We start from the raw sequence: 19,695 nt of genomic DNA, 5'->3' as shown, positions 1-19,695 counted from the left end.
CCTGGCACAACAGGGGCCCGGAGCTCAGTCAGAGTCACTGTAGCACCCGGCACAACAAGGTCCTTGCTCTCTGTAGGGGTCTGTGCAGTTCCTGCCACCACCAGGGCCCCAAACTTGGTCAGGGTTTGTGCAGGGCCCAGGACTGGGGGACCTGATCTCAGGCCAGGGCTGAGCCACGCTCTGTACGATAAGAGCCCTGATCTCAGTCACACACCTGGAGAGAAAAGCGGGAAGATTTTCAAGAATTCAATATCAGTAATTCAGAACTGAGGAGAAAATGGGGCACAACTAAATATTTGCCAATATAAGGGACAAGCACCAACATGTGGGGAGATTTTATGTCACCATTCAAAAGTTTAAGAGAAAAGAGGGGAAATTGGAAGGGATTATACAGAGATATTGAATCAACAACAGAATGGGACGGATTCTTCTTGCCTCACACTCACAGGGCCAGGAGGGAGCCCTGGGTGATGTCTTTTCACAGGGGAAAGGAGCGGGGCTGGAGTCAGAAGGTCGTTGGTTGTAGGGAGGGGCTGGCAATGGGGTCTGGGAATGTGACTAGCAGGTGCTGGGGAGGGAGGAGTAGGTGGACTAGGAAACCTGGGGCTGGGCCGTCCCCATGGGGGACACTTGCTCCTCCCTCCCCCTCCTGGCCCTTCCCACGCCCTGTTGCCAGCAGAGAGGGCCCCCCCCAGCCCAGCCCAGCCCAGCCCAGAGGTGTCCCTGGCTCAGGGCCCCCCCAGTCTCTGCCCAGTTCAGAAATCACTCGGGGGAACCATTTCCCATCCACACAAGGACAAATCCCTGCAGGTGAAAATGGGGAAAACACCCCAAACCTGAGATCTGAACTCCACGGGGGGGCAGCGGTAAATCCGAGGGGATCTCAGCCCCCCCCTTTCTCTCCCCGCTCCTCGGGGGTCACCTGCTCTTCTCCCCTCGGCCATGTCCGGGCTGCACAGACATTTCCCGCCCGCCCCTTTCCCAGCCCCCAAGTCCGGTCTCACCCCCCAGCCCCCGCCCGGCCCCACGCAGGGACCACAGTGGGGCCCGGCCCCTCCCCCCGCCACCCCCCGCGGGGCCCCAGGGCAGAGTCTCACCCTCACAAACTCTCCTGCTCCGCCCGGCCCCGGCCCCAGGCACCAGCAGCGGGTGACGCGGCCTCTGCGCATGCGGGACTCTCCTTCCGCCCGACCTGCGCATGCCTAGAGCTGGGAGACACAGAACCCTTCTCCGGCCCCGGGAGAGGCTCCAACGGCCCCGAGCGAGCCAGGCAGAGCCGGAGCCGACCGCGCGCGTTTGCAACTGGGCTTGTTTTCTCCCACCCAACGTCACTTCCGGTCCGGGGAGAGTCAGGAACTACATCTCCCAGCCTGCCCCGGGGGCGCTTCCGCTCTTCCTAGGCCAGAGAAGGGAGGTCCCCTGGGCCAGCCTGACCCTCCCCCCACGGCTCATCCTGTGCCCCGGCCCTGCCCCTTCTCCCAGCCTTTCTGTCGTTACACCGGCAGCAGAGCCATGGCCAAGGCCGGGAGCGCAGCGCGGGGGCTGCTCCAGCCCTGCAGCCCGCGGCGTAGCGCGGTGGGGCCGGGGGCAGTGCGGGGCGGGCAGGGCCCGGGGAGGCGGGGACACGCGTGGGGCGGACACGCTCCTGCCGGGGGGTTTCAGGGCTGGGGTGTGGGGGGGCGGTTATGACGTGGGCGTCACAAGCCCCCCCAGCTCTGCTGCTCCCCGGGAAAAGGCGGGGGGGGTCTGAGAGGCACCAGCTGGGAGAGGGGGTGGGGCCGGGGGAAAGGATGAGCGGTGGGGGGAGGGTCAGGCTGGCCCTGGGGACCTTCTTTACCTGCGCTGGAGAGAGCGGAAGCGGCCCCGGGCAGGCTGGGAGATGTAGTTCCTGCAGCTCCCCGGAGCGGAAGTGACATCGGCGGCGCACTGCAAAGGACCGTTGGTCGCTCCGGTTCTGCCTGGCTCGCGCGGGGCAGTTGGAGCCTCTCCCGGGGCCGGAGAAGGGTTTGTGCCGTGGGGGCTCTGGGCATGCGCAGATCGCGGCGGGAGAGCCCTTCAGTAACCCCCCCGCGCCCGGCCCGGGCCCTGCCCCGCTGGAGCCGCCCTGGGGTCGCTGCGTGGGGCCGGGCGGGGCTGGGGGGTGAGACCGGGCTGGGGGGCTGGGAAAAGGGCGGCTGGGAAATGTCTGTGCAGCCCGGACATGGCGGGGGGAGAGAAGAGCAGGTGACACCCGAGGAGCGGGGAGAGAAAGGGGGGGGCTGAGATCCCCTCGGATTTACCGCTGCCCCCCCCGTGGGGACCCCCCTCCTCTCCCGTCCTGCCCCCTTTCTCCCTAGAGAGCAACGAGCAGCACCCAGGGTGACCCCCCCTCCCCCAACCCCCTGAGAAGTTCCCTGTTCCCCTCCCCCCATTGTGCCCCATTTTCTCTCCCCTTCGCCAATGGCCAGTTCAGATCTCAGGTTTGGGGTGTTTCCCCCATTTTCACCTGCAGGGATTTGTCCTTGTGTGGGTGGGAAATGGTTCCCCCGAGTGATTTCTGACCTGGGCAGAGGCTGGGGGGGCCTTGAGACAGGGACACCTCTGGGCTGGGCTGGGGGGGGCCCTCTCTGCTGGCAACAGGGCGTGGGAAGGCCCAGGAAGGGGAGGGAGGAGCAAGTGTCCCCCATGGAGACGGCCCAGCCCCAGGTTTCCTAGTCCAGCTACTCCTCCCCCACATCACCTGCTAGTCACATTCCCAGACCCCATTGCCAGCCCCTCCCCACAGCCAGTGACCTTCTGACTCCAGCCCCGCTCCTTTCCCCTGTGAAAAGACATCACCCAGGGCTCCCTCCTGGCCCTGTGAGTGTGAGGCAAGAAGAATCCGTCCCATCCTGTTGTTGATTCAATATCTCTGTATAATCCCTTCCAATTTCCCCTCTTTTCTCTTAAACTGTTGAATCGACACATAAAATCTCCCCACATGTTGGTGCTTGTCCCTTATATTGGCGAATATTTAGTTTGTGCCCCATTTTCTCCTCAGTTCTGAAATACTGATATCAAATTCTCAAACATCTTCCCGCTTTTCTCTCCAGGTGTGTGACTGAGATCAGGGCTCTTATCGTACTGAGCGTGGCCCTGTTCTGACAGCTGCTGCAGCAACCCCAACTGAGATCTGGACCGTGCTTTGCCAGGCACTGAAGAGACCCCAGGTGAGATCAGACCCCACTGTTGTGCCAGATAAAACTGAGACCTGCACCGAGATCACAGCCCCCCTTGTGCCAGGCAGCGCACGACTGTGACCCAAACCACTTCCTTCATTGTTCTGGGCACTTCAGAGACCTCCACTGAGATCTGTGTCACCATTGGGCCTGGCATTGCACTGACCCTAACAAAGATCACACCCCACCACTGTAGTGTGCACTGCACAAACCCTGACAGAGATCCTGCCCCCACATTTTGCCAGTTGTTGCAGGGGCCCTAAACAAAATCAGGGATCCTGTAATTCTGGGACCTGTAGAGTCCCCAACTGAGACAGGCTTCCTGTTGTGCAGGGCTCTGCACAGACACTGACCAAGATCAGGGTCCTCATTGTGACAGGTGCAGAAAAGACACCAAGGGTATCTCTACACTGCCATTAAAACCCCCAGCTGGCCCATGCTAACTGACTCAGGCTCACGGGGCTCAGGCAAAGGGGCTGTTTAATTGCAGTGTAGATCTCTGGGCTCAGGCTGGAGCCAGGCTGTAGGACCCTGCGAGGTGGGAGAGTGCCAGACCTTGGACTGTAGCCCCAGCTGGAACATGGACACCATAATTAAACAGCCCCACAGCCTGAGCCGTGTGAGCCCAAGTCAGCAGGCATGGGCCAGCCACCGGTGTCTGACTGCAGTGTCAACATGCCCACAGTGACAGAGAGGCCTTGTCACAAAAGGCTCAAAGGCTAAATAGGCCAACAGTAGGAGGCAACTCTCCATTTTACAGATGCGGAAACTGAAGCTCAGAGAGCTAAAGTAATTTGCTCAAGTTTGCATGGAGAATTTAGGGCAAAACTGGGAATTGAACCCAGATTGTTTGAATTCTTGCCTCTCCCCTTATCCACAAGCCCAGCGTGTGTGTGTCCAGCGTTGTTTTGGTCTGTGTTTGCTTTGCGTTGGCTTCAAAGGGAGGCTGTGGAATTTCCTTCACTGAAATTTTTAAGACCAGGTTAGAGAGACACCAGTCTGGGAATGTCTAGGGATACTTGGTTCTGCCTCAGCACAGGAGGCTGGAGTAGACGACCTCAAGATCCCTTCTAGGCCTACAATGAAATAATTATCTTTTGTGCTGTGCCCATGTCATAAACAGATAGTTAAGGGTTAATAGAACAGAAGTACTTCGTGTCTCTTTTGCCTGCAAAGGGTTAACAAGTTCAGTGAGCCTGGTTGTCATCTGACCAGAGGACCAATCAGGGGACAGGATACTTTAAAATCTTGAAGGAGGGAAGTTTTTGTGTGTGCTGTTAGTGTTTGGTGGTTGTTCTCTCTGGGTTCTGAGAGTGACCAGACGTGGAACCAGGCACTGGAATTCCTGGTTGGTGGCGGCTCTACAAGTTCTAAGCTGGTAATTGAGCTTAGAGGAATTCATGCTGGTACCCCATCTTTTGGATGCTAAGGTTCAGAGTGGGGGTTTAAGCCATGACAGCCCTGTTCTACGCTGAGCTGTTTTGCATGGTGCCTTTTGGAACTATGATGCACCGTGTTGTGTTGCATAGTTTTATGTTGCACTGTTTTGCCTCAGCTTGTTTGGTGTCTGTGTTATGTTGGTTTGCGTTTAGCTATTTTGCATTGTGTACTTTTGTCCTAAGGTGTGTTAATTTGCATTGTGTTGCTTTCTTCTCCTTAGTATTGTGTCATTTTATGCTGTGCAATGTAGTTTTTTGTTTCGTTGTTTTTTTTTTGAATGGCCTGACATCATGTTGTTGTGCGATTTTTCTCTGTATGTTGTTTTATACGTATATATCGCATAGCATCCTTGAAATGTAGGGCTAGATAGGACCTCAAGATGTCATCAAGTCCAGCTCTCTCTGCCGAGGCAGGACCAAGTATATGTTCATTATCTCTGACAGAGGTTTGTCCTACCTGTTCTTAAAAACTTCCAGGGAAAGAGACTCCACAACCCCCCTTGTAAGACTATTCCAGAACTGAAGTACCTCAACTCTGGTGACATGCACACAGACTTTAGTGGTGAGCAACTCTGGAGAGAGAGGAGACCCCAGTGAGTGGGCAGCTGGGTAAAGAGACTAAAGTTGGGAGGAGAAACATTGATGTGTGCAAGGTCTGTGACAGAGCTAGAAGTAGATCCCAGTTCTAGTGCCACCGTGCTGCTGTTTTGGGCACTGAAGTCTCTGCCACCTTGGTGTTTTAGGCACTGGTGCAAACCCTTAGTACAGACAGAATTTACACTAGTGCACTCTGGCACTGGTGCACCATGTCCCTGTTTGAAGGTTTGAAGTGGTGGGGTGGGAGAGGCAGTGACCTCACAGAGGCCTGGGGCTGGCTGACCAGTGCAGCTGGTAAGGGAGGGGCAGCAGTGAGTGCTGGAGGTATGAGCCAGGAACACAACCCCACAGGACTGGACACTGACTTCTCCTGACCCGTGACACACACACCCAGCTCTGTGCAGGGACCGCAGCTGAGCTGCCCTGCCAAGACAGCCTGTGCATCCATGGACAAACCACCTCTTCCTGCAGCCTAATACAATGGGGTCTGGGGACTTTTCCAAGCTGTGGGTGATGTGGCTCTGGCGTTAACGGGATATGTTCCTGGCTCTGTCCCTGACCTGCTTGGTGACCTTGGGGAAGTCACAGCCCCTCTCTGTTTTCCTCCTACCCATTGTGTACTTGGATTGTGATCTCTTTGGGGCAAGGACTGTCCCTCTCTGTCTGTGCAGTGCTGATCTCAGTCAGGTTCTCTGCCATGTGCTGCAGGATGGGGCCCTGATCTCCATCTGTGTCTGTGCAACACAGAGCACAGTTTATAGACTCAGAGACTTTAAGGGCAGGAGGTAGAGGTGTATGTCAGATGAGGTCTCATCAGTGCCTTGTATAACAGTACTAACTCTTTCATGTGTCTGCTGGAAATACCTCGCCTGATGCATCTTAGGACTGCATTAACCTATTTCACAGCTGCATCACATTTGCAGCTCATAATTATCCTGTGATCAACCAATACACCTAGGTCTTTCTCCTCCTCTGTCACTTCCAATTGATAAATCCCCAGTTTATTGCAAGATTATGCACTTGGGGACTAACAACTAGAATTTGTGCACTGTTCATTTTCATCCCATTTCTATTACTCCAGCTTTCAAGGACATGCAGATTTTCTTGTAGGATTTTCCTATCCTCCTCCATATTGGCAATCCCTCCTGGCTTTCTGTCCCACACCCACTTCTTGTGCCAAGATCACTAATAAGTGTTGACTAAGATTGGTCCCAAGACTGATCTGAGGAACTCCACTAGTAACTCCCTCCAGCCTGACAACTCACCGTTCAATATGACCCCCTTGTAGACTCCTCTTTAACCAATTCTTTATTGACCTTTCGGTTCTCATATTAATCCCCATCTTCTCCAATTTAACGAATAGTTTCCCATGTGGAACTGTATCAAAAACCTTACTGACATCCAGATCAGGTTTCTCTGGCACAATCTACCTTTTGTAACACCATGTTTTATTTATTTATAGTGCTGAAGGCTGGGAGGAAGTGTTAGCAATAGGCTGAGAATGGGCATGTGGAGGTAGGGGAGGGGATGGCAGACAGTGGGGCGGTGGGGAGGGGATGCGGCATTGGAGGTGTATCTGAGAATATGTTTTGTAGGAGTCCATGTCTCTGCTCCCTGTGGCCGTGGTGCATTCCGTACCAAAGCAGCATGTCAGCAGAGCAGACGCACACACCGTAGCTGTGCCTGGAACACGCAGCATTCACTGCCAGACGGGCTGGGCGATTTTTCAGGGACCCAACTTGATATGCCTGGCTGGGCTGGGTTCAGTTGGACGGGGGTCTGGGGCTCTGATAGTTTGCCATGTTCCTTTTTGCATAGTCAGTTCTTTCCATTTATTGTTTTACCCCCACCTATGCCTGATGCCGCTCTCTTCTTAACTTGCTTCAGTTATTTATCTTCCAATTTTTAAATGAGATCTATGAATTGCAAAGCTGAATGAAAGATAAACAAACAGAAGCATTTGAATGTTGGTCCATAGCTGGTAGAACTGTATATAGTGACGGTCGCTGTAATGACCAGGTTCCCTACAGCATTTTCTGGTGGGGCAGATAAAGCAATGTCAAAGAGTCAAATGCGCATTTTAGGGCGAAAGGCTCGTCAGGTGTAGGCTCTCTAAGGAACATGTCACCAGCCAGGGTTTGCAATCTTTCAGGAGAGGTGCACTGGATTGTATTTAGGAATCTCAAAATAAAAGGTGAAGACGGCTGATTCACAATATCCAATGAAATCTTGCAAACAATTGTACAAATGGACCCTACCGCTGGTAAAACAACATGGTATTAATAGTGATTCAAAACTGACATTAAAATTAGGAGAGAAACGCATGAGAAATGAACTGACACCTACTTACCATTTCTTAATGCCTAAAATTTTGACACTCCCTCACACCATCTTTTTTTAAAAGCAATGCACAGCACACAGTCAAGTTAATGAATGAAAGCAACCCATTGTTGACTGCTTTGTGTTGCATAAGCTTCTGATTAAGCACTTAATTACAGCTGTACCACTGTAAGTGGAAATGCATCAACCCCACTTAGCTCCAAGGTGTTAGATGGGAATGAAAAATTTCTCAATTAAATACATGGCAGAATGGTTAATGAAGAAAATACACTGAAATGCCTCTACCCAGTCCTGTTGACTTCTTCTCTCAAACCCCCCATGAGTTCTGGCCTCTTGGTCAACTCAGCTCCCAGTCCCACTTCAGCTATGCCTTCTCCCAGCCTAACCCATTTCTACTGCAATTGTTCACCTCCTCATCCAGGCAGGAGGTTGGCGCTGCAGCCCCTAAGGTACCTGCGTTAATCACTGTCTCTCATACTGGGATTATTTAGATTTCAGGGAACGATTTCTCAGAATTACTGACTCTGAGAGGTGGGAGAGAGGAGAGGCTGAGAGGACATTTGCTCTTAGGACCACGTACAACTCTGGTAGCCTCCATGTTACTTCATCCTCCACCCTCCCGCATGTGTCTCTGCTCATGTCACTGTATCACCTGATCATAATGCCACTGGCTTCAGCAGAGCTCCTAGACAGGAACTACATCATGAGGGAGTTACAGTACTGAGAGTAAAATACATCACTAGGAGGGTGTAATTATCCTGCAATGAAACATCCAGTCTAGGAAGTGAAAGAATTCAAGTACTTCATTACTTAAAATTATGCTTGAAAGGATTGTATTTTTATGAATCAATTGCAGTAAATGTTAATTTCACTGTACACAGACACAGATGAAAAAATATTTATATAGGTAATATACAGAAATGCTTTTGGAGGAAGTCAAGTTTGATTTAAGGAAATTTACACTGTATATTTTAGGCGTGACATTGACAATTTCTCTTTGACAGTTATATGATTTGGCTTTTGGAATCTCAACAGTTACTCTTATTAAACAATTGTTGTCTGACGACCCCCATAACTTCCCACAGCTCTGAACATTGAAATTGTAAACATCAAAAAAAGGGCTTAGCGATAATTATTTTTAAGCCCATCTGTTGAAATTAAAAGAAAGAAATAGACCAAATGGATTTTGTCAAACCCACTTAACGGCAATTGCAATATGTTAGGGGATGGAAATTGACAACTAAGGCACCAACCTTAATTCTGCCCTGTAGTGACACCAGGCAATTGCCATAGGGCTATGAATTAGGCATTTTAGTGTATAAAGTTCCAGGTGACAAATCGGTATGATCTAAAGACACATGAGATCTTTTCCTCAGGATATCACCATCACTGGGTTGTTTCTCTTATGGGTAATTCCCAGAAATGAACAGATAATTAACATTTTGTCAGTTATGAAGTGGCCATTTCAGATTTCTGGGGAGTATCTGTTGTTTTGCACTAGGGGCCAGGTCCTTGGAGAGACGGAATCTTGGTTTCATTTGAACTTCTCCATGCTCAGCAGCTTCTGAAATTTGCTTCAAAGTATTTACATGTTTCCCTGCCCTGTTCTTAAAAGTGCTGCTGTAGAAAGTGGGAAAGGGCAGGAACTGACTGCAGGATCAGTAGTCGAGTCCCTTAGATATTTATAGCTCATCGGAAGGAGGACGGGGATTGGTGGGTGTCTGTGGATTTAATAATAAACACACAAATGTCATTGTTCTTAGTGAATTTTCATCTTCTAATTCCCATAACCTACTAACTATCCCTGGCTGCTCTCAGCGCTCTGGGGAGATAGAGCTAGTTTAATGTGGAACCTAAGACACAAGGATCTTTCCGTGGCTGACTCAAAGTCACCCAGAGTGAAATTCACTTCACTGGATAGATAAATCCCTAGTTGCTGAGCTCTGCAGAGGGGTGTGGAGGTGAATTTCATCCCCTATTCTTGAGCATGGACCCCCTCCAATTCTCACCCTGATCTCAGACACTACCCCAATCTTCCCCTGCAGTGATGGACCCACTTTATGCTGCCAGAACCATCTGGCATGGGAGCTAGAGAGGACAGAGGCCCAGCTCCAGAACTGCTCCCCCTGCCCACAGCCCCCAAGCTGTGCTAGAGTTGCCCTGACTTTCCAATCTGCAGATGGGTCCAGCTGTACCCAGCCCGTGCACCCACCATACACAAACTTTGTCACAACAAACATCCCAGGATTGGGAAAGACCATCTGGGGCTGGCGGCAGTCTCCCTTTGCTGCTGTGAGGGGAATGGGGTGGTCCCTCATATAGGATACAAACGTACCCAGGGGCAGAAGGGAAATGTTGTTTCTTCCTGGGGTTTGAAATGTTTGGTTTAGAGTCCTGAGCTCTGTCTTCCTGTTTGTCTCCTTCTGCCACTTTCAGATCTCTTGGAGAGACAAGGTGGGTGAGGTAATTTTTTTAGAACCGATTAAAAATACCTGTTTGCTATCCTGGGACCAACATGGGTACGACAACTTTCCCCTTTGTACCCCTTCCCCATCTCGCCTCCCCCTCAGCGGAGACTGTCCCATATGGTAGAAAAATAAGGGTTCAGTCCTGTGACTGGATTGGGTCTTGCCAGCACTAACGGGAGTGAAAGCCTGTGTGCATTAATGACATCAGCAGCTCTGGGACTCGACCCATAGGGAGAAGAGATGGGAGTGAGCAGGTTATGTTTGTGCTAGGTGTGAGTTACTCATGTGAGAATTCTGCACCATTGCGTATGCACAGAATTCACGTCCAGCGCAGAATTTCCTTTTTTTGGCTTGAAGAAGATACATTCTGCCTGAGAAGTGCTACAGTTCTGCCTTTCACCCACCAGAGGCCCCTGTGACACCAGAACAGGCACCATTCAGCTGGGTTCATCTTGGTGGTGATTTGTTGCCCCGAGCTCTACCCCAAATGGGAAGAGAGTTAGTGGGTGGAACTTGGGAGAGTCCTGAGACACGGCTGCCTCTGGGGGTGGGGACAGGGTGGCCATTCTCTACTCACAAGAGGGTGTGGAAAGGGCACAGGAGGAGCAAGTGTCCCCTATGGAGACTGCCTAGCCCCGGGTTATCCAGTCCCAGACGCTTCTTCCACCACCATACCCCAAATCTCTTCACCCCTCCAACCATCAGTTGCCAGTCTTCCCTCGCTGCTAGCCCTTCCTGACTGTCAGAGACCCTCTAAGCCAGTAGTGTGTCAGGGCTCAACCTTCTGGCTGAGTCCTCTGAGCACTTTCTTCCTCTCTCGGGGTACCATGCCACAGGGGCCCCACAAATCTACATTGCTTAGGCTTTGGCTTCATCCCCGGATGGTGGGGCTCAGGGCCCTGGACTTCAGCCCCATGCGCTGGGACTTAAGCTTTCTGCCCTGGGCCTCAGTGAGTCTAATACTGGCCTTGCTTGGCGCCCGCCCTGAAACCTGCTAGTGGCCCGTAGCGGGCCCAGGTCCCCTAGTTGAGAACCACTGCCTTAGCCCACGAATCACAGCAATGTTCAGGTTACTGCCAGTCATAGAATCATAGAATATCAGGGTTGGAGGGAACCTCAGGAGGTCATCTAGTCCAACCCCCTGCACAAAGCAGGACCAATCCTCAACTAAATCATCCCAGCCAGGGCTTTGTCTAGCCTGACCTTGTCCCAAAGGACCAGTCATTTACTGAGGTCAATTGAATCTTAGATCTCACAACAAAGACAATACTTGTAGCCAGTCCTGTAATAACCTGTATTAAGACTTATTTAAAAGGAAACAAGGGTTGTTTACGAAGTTAAAGCAGGTAATCCTATAGATGCAGACAAGTTACAGTCTTAAATTTCAAAAGGTAATAGAAGCTTCTATAATAAGCAAGCCCTATATCTTCCTTAGGACTAACCCACGCTTATCAGCTGGGGATCTCTTGTTTATGCCTAGAAACTCTGCCCTCCCCCCCCGAGTCCAAGCAGCATGCAGATAATCAGTTCCTTCTGTATGGGGTTTTTCATCCCTTTCCTGCCATGTGCTCTGAGCTGCAAACTCAGCTAATGGGAAGTCAAGAGCACAACAACAGTCTTTTGTCATCTCTAACATCACATAATAGTCTATCTGGTGTTGATGGACCTTTCATGCCAGGCAGGGTGTAATGCATTCGGTTGCCAATCAGCACTTCACCTAGGTAAAGTCTCTCTCCTGTCTGGTGATTTACAGAGCCACAGAGGCTCACAATGCAACTAGTCAGATATTAACCCAGGCAACAACTCACAAGCATTCAATAAAGTGTAAACACATTCTTATAATCCTAATACCTGTTTTAACAATACTAACACAAGTGAGTCAGACTGATTCCAGCTATGCGTTTGTCCCTGTTCATTGAAGACATGGGGGCTTTTGCAAGAGCTAACACCTCATCTGCCAGTGTCACAGGCAGGATGGACAGGAATGGTGTCTCTAGCCTCTGTTTGCCAGAAGCTGGGAATGGTTGACGGGGTGGATCATTTGATGGTTACCTGTTCTGTTCATTCCCTCTGTCGGAAAAAAAAGGCAGTTCTCGCTTTTTCTTTATGTGCAGCAAAATCAAATACTTTATTATTTCTCAAGCAATTGCAATAGAGGGAGGGAGTGTCCTAGGACACAGGGTTGCCCCAGTCCTGGACAGGTCTCTCAACAGGTAAACAATTACAGCAAGCACTTATACCTTTGTTACAGACAATAACAAGCAATAATACAGACAATAATGAGCAACAGCTGCATTTTGTTTATACATAGGCTATTCTGCTATCTTATTTTTCTCACTTTCTGAGCATCAATCTACGTATTTGATTATCAGTGCAAGGTCGTGATAACTTCTCACACAGTTTTTTCCTACTCGCCTCACACTATCCTCGCTTCTACAAGTCTCACGTCGTTAGGGTTACAGCTGGCCTAACTCTTGCTAACAAACTGATATGCATTAAGATCCCCTACAAATCCTTGTCAATTCTTACCCTTCTTCCACAGGGCTCTGCCCCTCCCTTCATAAGAACATAAAAATGGCCATATTGAGTCAGACCAAAGGTCCATCCAACCCCACATCCTATCTGCCAACAGTGGTCAGTGCCAGGTGCCCCAGAGGGAGTGAACCTAACAGGTAATGATCAAGTGATCTCTCTCCTGTCCTCCATCTCCACCCTCTGACAAACAGAAGCTAGGGATACCATTCCTTACCCATCCTGGCTAATAGCCATTCATGGACTTAACCTCCATTAATTTATCTTCAAAAGGAACAAGGAGTGCTTGTGGCACCTTAGAGATTTACAAATTTATTTGAGCATAAGCTTTCGTGGGCTAAAACCTACTTCATTGGATGCATACAGTGGAAAATAGAGTAGGAAGATATATATACACACAGAAAACATGAAAAAATGAGTGTTGCCATACACACTATGATGAGAGTGATCAGTTATGGTGAGCTATTAGCAGGAGATGATAACCTTTTGTAGTGATAATCAGGATGGCCCGTTTCCAACAGTTGACAGGAAGGTGTGAGTAGCAGCAGGGGGACAAATAAACATGAAGAAATAGTTTTACTTTGTGTAATGACCCATCCACTCCTAGTCTTTATTCAAGCCTAATTTCATGGTGTCCAGTTTGCAAATTAATTCCAATTCAGCAGTCTCTCGTGGGAGCCTGTTTTTGAAGGTTTTTGTTGTAATAATGTGACTTTGAAGTCTGTAAATGAGTGACCAGGGAGATTGAAGTGTTCTCCAACTCATTTTTGAATGTTACAATTCTTGATGTCTCATTTATGTCCATTTATTCTTTTCCATAGAGACTGTCCAGTGTGGCCAATGTACATGGCAGAGGGGTATTGCTGGCACACGATGGCATGTATCACATTGGTAGATGTGCAGGTGAACAAACCTCTGATAGCGTGGCTGATGTGATTAGGTCCTATGATGGTGTCCCTTGAATAGATATGTGGACAGTGCTGGCAATGGGCTTTGCTGCAAGAATAGGTTCCTGGCTTAGTGTTTTTGTTATGTGGTTGCTGGTAAGTATTTGCTTCAAGTTGTGGGGCTGTCTGTAAGCAAGGACTGGCCTGTCTCCCAAGATCTGTGAGAGTGAGAGATTGTCCTTCAGGATAGGTTGTAGATCCTTGATGGTGCGCTAGAGAGGATTTAGTTGGGGGCTGAAAGTGATGGTTAGTGGCATTCTGTAACTTGCTTTGTTGGGCCTGTCCTGTAGTAGATGACTTCTGGGTACTCTTCTGGCTCTGTTAATCTGTTTCTTCACTTCAGCAGGTAGATATTGTAGTTGTAAGAATGCTTGATAGAAATCCTGTAGGTGTTTGTCTCTGTCTGAGGGGTTGGAGCAAATGCTGTATCTTAGAGCTTGGCTGTCGACAATGGATTGTGTGCTGTGGTCTGGGTGAAAACTGGAGGCATGTAGGTAAGTGTAGTGGTCAGTAGGTTTCCAGTATAGGATGGTGTTTATGTGACCATCACTTATTAACACTGTAGTGTCCAGGTAGTAGATCTCTTGTGTGGACTGGTGCAGGCTGAGGTTGATGGTGGAATGGAAATTGTTGAAATCATAGTGCAATTCCTCAAGGGCTTCTTCTCCATAGGACCAGATGATGAAGATGTCATCAGTGTAGCGCAAGATGATTAGGGACGTTAGGGGATGAGAGCTGAGGAAGCTTTGTTCTAAGTCAGCCATAAAAATACTGGCATACTGTGAGGCCATGAGGGTACCCATAGCAGTGCCGCTGACTTGAAGGTATACGTTGTCCCCAAATGTGAAATAGTTATGGGTGAGGACAGAGTCACAAAGTTCAGCCTCCAGGTTTGCCATGACATTATCGGGGATACTGTTCCTTATGGCTTGTAGTCCATCTTTCTGTGGAAAGTTGGTGTGGAGGGCTTCTACCTCCATAGTGGCCAGGATGGTGTTTAATTCAGGATCACCAATGGATTGTAGTTTCCTCAGAAAGTCAGTGGCATGTCAAAGATAGCTAGGAGTGCTGGTTGCATAGGGCCTTATTGCCAAGGAACGGAGAAACTTGGCCAGCAGCAGGGGGTGCGGAACACCACCCTAGTGTGGGGGTAACAGCGCCTCCGGGAGCCTGACATCCCAGCACTTTACACACCTTCCTGGAGCCTCCCAACCCCCCGGGCTGTTGGGACTGCAACCCCAACCCTACTGATGAGAAACAGGCCTGGATGTGAGGAAGCTACTGGCTCAGGGTCACACCAAGTGTCAGAAGTATGGATGGGACCCAGCAGTCCTTCTTTCCAGGCCCCTTCGCTAACCACTGCTGCACACTCCCTCCCACAGCTGGCAATTACAAGCAGGCCCTCATGGCTGTTCCCCCTGCCTTTGAGAGGGAGTGTGGCAGTGGCATCACAAAGGCCTTTTGTAGGACCTCAGACTATTGGTCAGAGGTGGTGGGGAGGTGATGACCTCACAGAGAGATGCTGACATCAGCCAGGCAGGCCAGGGGTGAGGGACCAGGGAAACCTCAGAGACCCCTGTGGCTTTGCTTCAGCAAATCTCCTTCTCCAGGTCTCTCTTTGAGGACTGAGAGAGTATTCGGGTTCACGGCCGTGAGTGCCAGGAGGAACCTCTTTCGAGTTTTCTCCTTCCCTTTTAGTGATTTTACTAGAAAACAGTCCTCCCTGTTTAGAAGGTAAGAGCCTCCTGGAGGTTTGAAACCTGTTCAGTCTGATCCATCTGGTGAGAGTTGAATTTTAGGCATGGAAAACACGAGCTTAAGGAGGCCGAATATTATTCCACACCTGGGATTTTATCCCTTAGAATCAGTGGGGACATTAGGATTTTTCCTTTTTGTTTCACCTTTTCCTCCCCTCCCTCCTTTCTCTTCGTCTCTTGCTTTTGTCCTTTCTCCTGTTCCTCTCCCAACACCAGGAGGTGTGTGTGTGTGTGTGTGTGTGTGTGTGTGTGTTGCAGGGGAGTGCTCTGCAGCTCCCACTGTGGGAGGTCCACCCAAAAATGTGAGGCTGAACTACTGCTTGGGTAGTGATCCCCACCAGTGACCTGGGCCATCCTTCGGGCTCCCTGGTGAGAACCCTCAGCCTCCCGTCCTCAGTCTCTACTCTGATTGGCTGAGCATGGGATTATTGACAGGGAGGAGACTCAGGTCCTTGTTCTCTTTATAAGTCAGAACCAGTTCTATGTTTGATGAATTTTGCTGCTTCTCTGCATTAGTTGTCTCTGAGCAGTTCATGCTTCTCTCTAACATTGCAGTTCTTCTCAAATACTTGGTGAATAATTACTGTCACTGTTGTTGATCTGGAGTTAATCTGAGAGCACTTTATTCAGGTCATTCAGTGTCTGAAATTCAAGATCCGCTGGTTAGTTTGAAAATCAGGGCTCTTGGGTCCAATTCCCAACTCTGCCTCTGACTGGCTATGTGACCTAAGACAAGTCAATTCTCCTTTCTCAGCCTTAGCTTCTCCCTCTTTCAAGTAGGGATAATAATGATCTGCTCTTACCTACCTCAACACACTCACTCTTCCCCAACACACACACTGTCTCTCCCCACACACAAACAGTCTCCACACTGCAGTTGAAAAGCAGCTGGCAATCTAGTAGGAGGCCTCTGGAATAATGGGATAGAGAAACCTGCATCGCTGAAAGTACAGCCATAAAGACAGCACACAGCAGCCTTCCCTGGCAGGGGCCGGGGGTGGGGGCGGTGAGAAGGAACATCATCTGAGCTCCCTGCATCCAGGTCACTTTTCTCAGCTGGGCTGCATAGCGGGAGGGCAGAGAGCAGCAGCTTCTGATGCTCCCCTCACAGCACAGCCCAGGTGGGGAAAGTGACCAGGACGCATGGAGCACATAGTGTTGTTCCCCGCTCCTCCTAGCCCTCTATGGCCCGATGGAGGAGCATTGGGGCAGGGGAGAGCAGTGAGCACCTTTGCACTGCCACACGGTGGCCTTTGACCCCCTGGAGCCCTGGGTGACTACCAGTGGGCCGCACCCCTAGTGCCGGCCAGGGTCCCTAGCACAAGCAGCAGAAAACACAGAGAGATGGGCCACCCACTGAGCAGTGGTAGCCTGGGCAGCTTGTAATGGAGGCTCGGGGGCTCAGCCTCCCCAAAGCTTGCGTTGCCAAGGAGACCGTGGGGCCCATGACTAGGGGCCCTGGCCAAATTGGATCCCCCTGGAAAAGTCTCCCCTACGGTGGCCCCAGGGCTGGAGGAGCTACCACTTCTTGCTACAGCCCAGGGGCTGCAGCAGGGGCACAGAGCTTCTCTGGTCTCAGGGCCGCAGCGGGGCAGGGGTAAAGGAGTGATAGGGTGGGGCCAGTGGGGGAAGGAGTGGAATAGAGATGACAGTGGATGGGACCCTGGGTGGAAGGTGTGGAAGGGCGCGGAGCCACAGACAGAAGTAGGGGGGCCATGGTTCTGGTGCTGGGGCCCCCGCACTTGTTCTCCCTTTCCCTGGGCTTTGGCATCACTAGCTCCTGCTTAGCGAGTAGAGTTCATTGGTCCCCATAAGGTGGGGTGTGACTTCTAGGGGGACACAGAGGAAGATTCATGGGGGAACCTCAGGGCCTGAGCCAGCCCCCATGGAGGGCACGGAGGAAGCACCACTCAGCCCCACTCTGTCCCAGCTCTTCCCCAACCCCACTCTCAGCCTGAGACTCTGGCTCCCAGCCCGGCGTCGACCCCTTTACCCCTGTCCGCACCCCTCTCCCAAGCAAGCAACAGCCCCACTCCTCCCAAACCTGGTTCTCGACCGTGGCTTCCGAAGGGCCACAGCCATGGCTAAGAGGGCACAATGTGAAATGTTTGGGGACCACTGTTTTAGGGTGACATCCTCAATCACTTCTCTGCAGTCCAATAAAAGCTATTCCTCACCCACCTACCCCTCCATAAGGACGGACTAGGTATGTTCTGCTGCCCTTCACTCATAAAAGAAGGAGAATAACATTTCATTCCACTCAATCCTAAAGTGATTTGTAACCCACCACCATCCCAAACTTGTCATTTTGGTGAAGCGGCCCCATCATGCTTCATAGCTAAGCAGAGTAGGTGTGTCTATGCAAACATGGTCTGTTCTTGAAGTTTTTCCCCCAGTCCTCACTAGATGTAAGAGGGGAGCTCATTCAGACCCTGCTTACGCTTAGTATTGGGAAACTCCTTAGTGTCCCTATCTCTGCCAGCCTTAGATTTCTCTTCCTGTCCGTTTCCTGACAGCTCAGATGAGGTGGCCGAGTGGTTAAGGTGATAGACTGCTAATCCATTGTGCTCTGTACGCATGGGTTTGAATCCCATCCTCGTCAGAGGCATTTAGTCTTCACCCTCTTTTATAGACAACCATCTCCCCCTTTGGTACAATAACAGCTCTAGCAATGTTGCTTCCTGCAAACAAATACCTTATGAGAAACTCAGACCCCGCCCATTACTTCAAATAAAATGTCTAAATCCCACATTTCTAACATTTTTTTTCTCTAGTTCTGTATTTCTTAACTATTCTCTCAAAAGGGAACATCCTTATAATCTCCCCCAAACACCCTGGGATCTGCCCAAATAATTAAAATAACCCCATCCTGAGCAAGGCCACAAGAGTGAACCAGAGTTAGTGTCTAGGCCAAGCTGTTCTGAAGGAGGCAACTCAAACATTTTCTCCCTACTTCCCTTTGCAAAGTTTGGCTGGGAAAAGAAAATTCTCCAAACTGAAAATTTTCTGCTGAAAAACCAATACTAGTCTGTTTGGGGACTTTGGTTTGAATGTATTAGTATTCTTCTCTGTTGATTTCTGAATTATTTCAGTTCAGTGTTTGTTCTCCAGATGTGTTTCCAGCTGTTGAGTTGTGGGGGAGAGAAGCCAAGTCATGATGTCTCTGCCCCTCTTTCATAGTTTCTTCCAACTTTCTGGAAAGCTCCTTTGCTATGATGTGAGTCAGGCAGCGGCACAGTCAGCTGCAGCGGCACAGGAGGCGGCGAACAGAGCGGCTAACAGGGGAGTTTCAGTGGGAGTTTCCAGGGGGAGGTTGCAGGGGAGACCAAGGCAGAGGAACCAGGAACGCAGACTAGGGAAGAGGCAGGGGTCTGCGAGCAGCCCAACCCTTGTTGGTGGCCTGCAGAGTGGTGTGAGGCGTGGATTGCCAGGCACACAGTTGGAGCGCTACGATGGAGGCAGAGGTAGCAGGAGCAGACACACTGAGGATGACTGGATGCGGTAGCTGCAGCATGTACATGGTCCTAGAGGGAGCACCTGAAAGGAGTTTCACCTGCATGAAGTGCCGCCTGATAGAGCTGCTGGAGGAAAAGGTCAGAGGACTGGAGATGCAAGTGGAAACTCTGGCTGAGTTTAGAAGGGGATTTGAGCAGTTGATGGAACACAGACATGATGAGGCGCAGGGGACAAGCTCAGACAAGCGGATAGAAGCAAGACCAAAGGACTCTGAGGAGGGGCTGCTGGGTGAGGAAAGTGGACGGTGGAAGCATGTGACTAGGAGAACCAGGCAGAGGAAAAGACGGGCCAGTGATGGAGAAATAGAACTCAGGAACAGGTTTGCTGAGTTGGGAAATGAAGATGGAGCACAGCAGGCTGCTGAAGGACAAAGGGCGAGGAAGAAGAGGCGAGCAGCTAGTCCTGCAGAAAGAGGGGAGGAGTCGATGGAGGCGACACCAAGTGTGAGCCCTAGGAGGACTGTAAGGGCGAATACAAATCGAAAGGAATTGCAACCACCTGCTGTGGGGGATAGACCACAGAATCGCACTGTCGCCAGGAAAAGGCAAGTTTACGTGATTGGAGACTCTTTACTGAGAAGAGTGGATAGGCCTGTAACTAGACCTGATCGGGAGAACAGAAGGGTGTGCTGTCTGCCAGGGGCTAAGATACAGGATGTGGACCTGAGGCTGAATACAATCTTAGCGGGAGCGGGAAAGAATCCGTTGATTATCCTTCATGTGGGAACGAATGATACGGCTAGTTACTCGCTGGACTGTATCAAAGAGGACTATGCCAGACTGGGGAAGAGGCTCAAAGACATCGAGGCTCAGGTGATCTTCAGTGGGATTCTGCCGGTTCCTAGAGCGGGGCGATGAAGGAGTGACAAGATTATGGCGATCAACAGATGGCTTAGGGAGTGG

General features: G+C 50.6%; 1 protein-coding gene and 1 non-coding gene across 2 annotated transcripts in view; both read left to right on the top strand.

Annotated features, from left to right (window-relative positions):
* Positions 1–1,763: 1,763 nt before the first annotated feature.
* LOC115642644 (zinc finger protein 345-like) overlaps positions 1,764–19,695 on the top strand; it is a 62,652-nt gene continuing 44,720 nt past the window's right edge. The window contains exons 1-2 of the mRNA XM_030546324.1: positions 1,764–2,004; positions 3,072–3,188. The gene's annotated coding sequence lies outside the window, so the exon portion shown is untranslated. The remainder of the gene's footprint in view (positions 2,005–3,071; positions 3,189–19,695) is intronic.
* TRNAS-GCU lies at positions 17,798–17,879 on the top strand. Its single transcript has one exon. It is a non-coding gene; the product is annotated as a tRNA-Ser (tRNA).

Source organism: Gopherus evgoodei, unplaced genomic scaffold (genome assembly GCF_007399415.2).
Source record: "Gopherus evgoodei ecotype Sinaloan lineage unplaced genomic scaffold, rGopEvg1_v1.p scaffold_43_arrow_ctg1, whole genome shotgun sequence".
In the NCBI taxonomy this organism is placed as follows: Eukaryota; Metazoa; Chordata; order Testudines; family Testudinidae; genus Gopherus; species Gopherus evgoodei.
The sequence above is the reverse complement of the archived record's forward strand: the minus strand, read 5'-3'. Positions and strand labels throughout refer to the sequence as shown.